We start from the raw sequence: 6,502 nt of genomic DNA on the forward strand, positions 1-6,502 counted from the left end.
AATTTTTGTTTTGTTCATACCTGAATGAATGTATAAGAATCAACAGACAATCCTTAAATAAATCTGTTCCAAATGAGCAGATTTCTGTTTATCATTGGTGTGTGCATGAGCTGACCCAGTTCCATGCAGCACAATCTTGTGTCCTATCACTGTTATTAATAGTCATTTCTCAAGTAACACTTCCAAATTGGCGTTGGCTTATCGGCCTCATCAGAGTCACCTAAATATAGCAAGTCATTAAATGAGTTACAATGCACATATTGAGTTACATCCACATGTAGAGATATTCCTGTAATCCACTTATTGTTTGCCTGGACCTGCATATTGAAACCAGCAGGAGGTGGTATAAAAAAGAAACCAGACAATATATTTTTAGTTGTTGTGTATCTTAAAGGGACCATCCTAGGTTTCAACCCAACAATATAACACACATCTTGTGTCTTCCTGCTTTTAAAAACGCTATCTTACAATAACCAACCCTAGTAAGATATCTGTTTGTTCCTCCAACAATATAACACACATCTTGCATCTTCCTGGTTTTAAAAACACTATCTTACAACCCAAACAAAAATTGCAAGCTTAATAAATAGCTGGTAACAACCTTTGCGGCAAGGTAGTAACTACCGCGTTTCGAGCTAGTATTTGGAACCTTTTTACAACCTTGCCGCAAGCTTGCGACGAGCTTCTTGCAACCTTGCGACGAGCTTCTTGCAACCTTGCCGCAAGCTTGTTGCATGCTTGCGACGAGCTTCCTGCAAGCTTATTCAGTTTAAGCTAGTATTTGGAACCTTTTTACAACCTTGCCGCAAACTTGCGACGAGCTTGCCGCAAGCTTGCGACGAGCTTCCCGCAAGCTTATTCAGTTTAAGCTAGTATTTGGAACCTTTTTACAACCTTGCGACGAGCTTCCCGCAAGCTTGTTCAGTTTAAGCTAGTATTTGGAACCTTTTTACAACCTTGCTGCAACTTTGCTACGAGCTTCCCGCATGCTTGCGACGAGCTTCCCGCAAGCTTGCGACGAGCTACCCGCACGCTTGCGACAAGCTTCCCGCAAGCTTGCAACAAGCTTCCCGCAAGCTTGCAACAAGCTTCCCGCAAGCTTGCAACAAGCTTCCTGCAAGCTTGCGATGATCTACCTACAAGCTTGCATCAGTGGCAGCCATCTTGCATCTTGTATAATTCTTTAAAAAAACAACAATGGTTTTAAAGTGAAAAACATGAACAGTTAAAACAAAAAAATAGGTGCTACATGTTGTCAGATACTTAGGCTACAAAATTAGTTTACCTGTCCGATAGACATGTTACATTTATGTGGGATAGTCTTGACTAAACTAATATGCTAAAAAGCTCCTGGTCCTATATTCTTCTTCTTCTTCTTGTTTTATGTTATATTCCTCCACTATCTGGAGATCCACACTGTGGTGTAAAGTCATTTGTTTGTTTCTTCTTGTTTTCTTTTTTCTCCTGTTCCACCCAGCAGGATTCAACCAAACTTGGTCCAAATGATCCTCTTATAGACCTGACCAAGTGTTGTTATTTTTCAGGCCAATAAAAATTCCAAGATGGCCGCCCTGGCCTCTGAATAACTGAGACATTTTTAACTTTTACTCAAGTTCCACCATGCAAATTTAAACCATATGTATTCCTAATGATCCTCTCATGGCCCTGACCAAGTTTGTTATTTTTCGGGCAGATTTAAAATCAAGATAGCTGCCCTGGCCTCTGATTGACAGAGACATTTTTTTGCTTCTTTTCAAGGTCCACCAGGCAGGTTTCAATCAAACTTAGTCCAAATGATTCTCTCATGACTTACTATGTGTTGTTATTTTTGTGGCTGATTCAAAATCCAAGATGGCCACCCTGACCTCTGATTGGCTCAGACATTTTCAACATCTTCTCAAATTCCACCAGGCTAATTTCAACCAAACATGGCCCATGTCATCCTCTCATGGCCATGCATATGTTATTAGTTTTGGGGCCAATTGAAAATCCAATTATTACAAGATTATTCTGTTTTAACCATATTGTATTATCATTCGTATGTATTAATATTAATTTTGTTTTAATTATTATTGTAAATACTATCTAAATCTGTAACATGTATGTTTGGTTGTTTAGCCACTGTTCCCACTGAATTTGATAAATCATATGAGAAGTTATGAATTAAAAAAAAAAAAACCATGAAAATGATTTGGACTTAGCTTTTTCTCCACAAGTGTAGACATGCTTTCACAGTTGAAGATATACATGCAGCAAGCTTACAAAAATGAAAACATGCTTGCGGGAAGCTTGCACAGTTGAAGATATACTTGTAGCAAGCTAGCAAAAATTAAAACATGCTTGCAGGAAGCTTGCACAGTTGAATATATGCATGCAGCAAGCTTGCGCATGCTTTCACAAATGAAAACATGCATGCGGCAAGCTTGCAGAAATACTGACTACCTTACGCGAGCTAAATGTTAGCTTGCAAATAGCTTGCATTGCTTGTACTACCTTGTAACAACCTTGTAACTACCTTGCAACAACCTAGCCGCAAGCATGCATTTTTGTTTGGGAATAACCAACCCTAGTAAGATATCTGTTTGTTCCTCCAACAATATAACACACATCTTGCATCTTCCTGGTTTTAAAAACACTATCACTATTACCAGTGCACCAATATGGTCAAAGGCCATGGTATGTATTATCCTGTCTGTGGGAAAGTGTGTAGAAAAGGCGATGGTATGTATGGTATGTATTTTCCTGTCTGTGCGAAAGTGTGTAGAAAAGGTCATGGTATGTATTTTCCTGTCTGTGCGAAAGTGTGTAGAAAAGGCCATGGTATGTATTATCCTGTCTGTGGGAAAGTGTGTAGAAAAGGCCATGGTATGTATTATCCTGTCTGTGGGAAAGTGTGTAGAAAAGGCCATGGTATGTATTATCCTGTCTGTGGGAAAGTGTGTAGAAAAGGCCATGGTATGTATTATCCTGTCTGTGGGAAAGTGTGTAGAAAAGGCCATGATATGTATTATCCTGTCTGTGGGAAAGTGTGTAGAAAAGGCCATGGTATGTATTATCCTGTCTGTGGGAAAGTGTGTAGAAAAGGCCTTGGTATGTATTATCCTGTCTGTGGGGAAAGTGTGTAGAAAAGGCCATGGTATGTATTATCCTGTCTGTGGGAAAGTGTGTAGAAAAGGCCATGGTATGTATTTTCCTGTCTGTGGGAAAGTGTGTAGAAAAGGCCATGGTATGTATTATCCTGTCTGTGGGAAAGTGTGTAGAAAAGGTCATGGTATGTATTTTCCTGTCTGTGGGAAAGTGTGTAGAAAAGGCCATGGTATGTGTTATCCTGTCTGTGGGAAAGTGTGTAGAAAAGGCCATGGTATGTGTTATCCTGTCTGTGGGAAAGTGTGTAGAAAAGGCCATGGTATGTGTTATCCTGTCTGTGGGAAAGTGTGTAGAAAAGGCCATGGTATGTGTTATCCTGTCTGTGGAAAAGTGTGTAGAAAAGGCCATGGTATGTGTTATCCTGTCTGTGAGAAAAGTGTGTAGAAAAGGCCATGGTATGTATTATCCTGTCTGTGGGAAAGTGTGTAGAAAAGGCCATGATATGTGTTTTCCTGTCTGTGGGAAAGTGTGTAGAAAAGGCCATGGTATGTATTATCCTGTCTGTGGGAAAGTGTGTAGAAAAGGTCATGGTATGTATTATCCTGTCTGTGGGAAAGTGTGTAGAAAAGGTCATGGTATGTGTTATCCTGCCTGTGGGAAAGTGTGTAGAAAAGGCCATGGTATGTGTTATCCTGCCTGTGGGAAAGTGTGTAGAAAAGGCCATGGTATGTGTTATCCTGCCTGTGGGAAAGTGTTTAGAAAAGGCCATGGTATGTGTTATCCTGTCTGTGGGAAAGTGTGTAGAAAAGGCCATGGTATGTGTTATTCTGTCTGCGGGAAAGTGTGTAGAAAAGGTCCCTTGCTACATTTGGAAAAAAGTAGTGGGTTTTCTCTGATGACTACATGTCAGAATTACCAAATGTGTGATGGCCGATGATTAATTAATCAATGTGTTCTAGTGGTGTCGTTAAACAAAACAAACTTTGAATATAAAACATTATATGGATAAATACATTTGGAATGATCTTTTGCCAAATTGTTTCAAATTTTGTTGGCCATTTGAAAAAAAAAAAAAATTGTATGCACAAAATTATTTTAAACAAAATGGATATGGAGATATTACAAAACATTACAATTACCAGACATGCATTAGTGATAGAAAGTAAGAAAAATTGTCATTTTAACAATGCAAAAATATTTTATTTGCCGAAAACCTTTTAAAATGGCTACAAACTGAGGATAGTCCATGTAACCTCAGCAGTACAGAATCGGAGATCATGGTGAACACTTTCACTTTTACTGTTGGTTGATATGGAATGTCCACAATTGGAAAAAAAAAAAGCATATAAAATACTCTGAAGGAGTAACTTGTGTGACAAAAGTGGGTTTCTTCTCACACTAGCTTATATGTCACAATAGGAAGCTATAGATTAAACAAAGGGATGGGATGTTGTTAAACTTAATGTTTCTTTCTATACCTTTTTGTTACACTGAAAAGTCTGACAAATTGAAAACAAATGCTGTCATTGTTAGTGATTGTGTAAGGTGTAAATGTGAGACTTATGAATCAACAGAAGTGGTAGTGTTTGAGAGAAATAAAGGTCAAAGTGTGAAAATGTAAAGCTTGACAGAGTGCAGGAGGCCATTAAAAAGGTCATTTCCATGTCAGCTCAGGTTTGATGTTTTCCTGACATTCAGTAAGTCCTAGCAGGCACAGTGCTGTGTCATTTTCAGAATTAATTTTTTTTGTTTAACGAGACCACTAGAGCACATTGATTTATTAATTATCGGCTTCAGGATGTCAAACATTTGGTAATTTTGACATATAGTCTTATAGAGGAAACCAGCTTCATTTTTCCATTAGTAGCAAGGGATCTTTTATATGCACTATTCCACAGACAGCATAGTACATACCACAGTCTTTGATAAACTAGTCGCGGTGCACTGGCTAGAACGAAAATAGCCCAATGAGCCCACAAACAGAGAAACTGACTGCTCATCAAGCGAGTGCTTTTTCACTGGGCTACATCCCACCCCGGTGTCATTTACAGTCAAAGCGCTCGCCTGATACACGGTCGGTCTAGGATCGATCCCCGTCGGTAAGTCCATTGGGTTATTTCTCATTCCAGCCAGTGTGCCCTACGATTGGTATATCAAAGGCTGTGGTGTGTGCTATCCTGTCCATATAAATGATCCCTTGCTACTAATGTAATAAATGTAACACGTTTTTCTCTCTTAGACTAAATGTCAAAATTACCAAATGTTTGACAAATGTGCTTTAATAATGTTGTTAAACAAAACAAACTTTAAGAAACTTTTACATTTTGACCATCAAACAAGAGCTCTACAGACTGAGCTGGATGTGGCTAATTCGCTATGAAGGATATGTTATCCTACCAAACCTTGTTATACAGGGCCTTCTGTACTTTACTATACACATTACCTATCCACAAAGACCACCTGGTGATGTCAAACAGTCCAACTGTCATCAAGGACCACCTGTACAGAAAGGCCACTTGTCCAGTAAACAGACCACCTGACTAAAATCCACCTTTCCAGAAGGCCAACTGTTAAAAAGGTTGCCTGTTAACAATAGACACTATTGTATGGACTACATGTTCATAAAGACCACCTGCCCACAATGGACATCTATTATACAGGCTGTCTGTTTACAAAGACCACCTTTAACCAGTAGTCATCTGTTATTCGAACCATCTGTTTATAAAGACCACCTGTCCACAGTGGACATCTGTTATACAGACCATCTGTTTAGAAAGACCACCTATAAATAACCATATATTATCTGTTTACAAAAAACACCTGTCTAAAAAGGTCACCTGGTTAAAAGACCACCGTATCACAAAGACCACCTGACCATGATGACCATCTGTTATACAAGCCATATGTTTACAAATACCACCTGTACTTAAAAAGGTTATCTGGTAAACAGGCCACCTAATCACAAAGACCACCTGAATGTTGTGTTAAACAAGCCACCCTTCCATTAAGATAAATGTCTACAAATGTCATCTGTCATACAAGTCACCTATCCACCAAGCTTACTTATTCACAAAGGTCACACATTAAATATGTCACCTGCCTATAAATACAACATGTATTGGATAGTGTAGGTGGTCTTCATAAGCAGGTTATACCGTATGAAGTTATCTTCAGCAGTTGTTGTGGCAAGCCGACTGTTCACAGCTAAATAGGGTTGTCAGAGACAGTGAACTTGCCAGCACCACAGCCCGGCATAACATTACAGAGTGTTCACCTCAGCTGAACACACAGTTCCCTTGACTGTCCTTCGCTTCATACTTTCTTAATGAGCTGAGATTTATAAAACCTCCAACATGTATCTAAACTTGGCTTCAATCCCAGATATGAAATCTCTGAGAATAGCAGCCCCATTGTT

Source organism: Gigantopelta aegis, chromosome 4 (assembly GCF_016097555.1).
Source record: "Gigantopelta aegis isolate Gae_Host chromosome 4, Gae_host_genome, whole genome shotgun sequence".
Taxonomy (NCBI): Eukaryota; Metazoa; Mollusca; class Gastropoda; order Neomphalida; family Peltospiridae; genus Gigantopelta; species Gigantopelta aegis.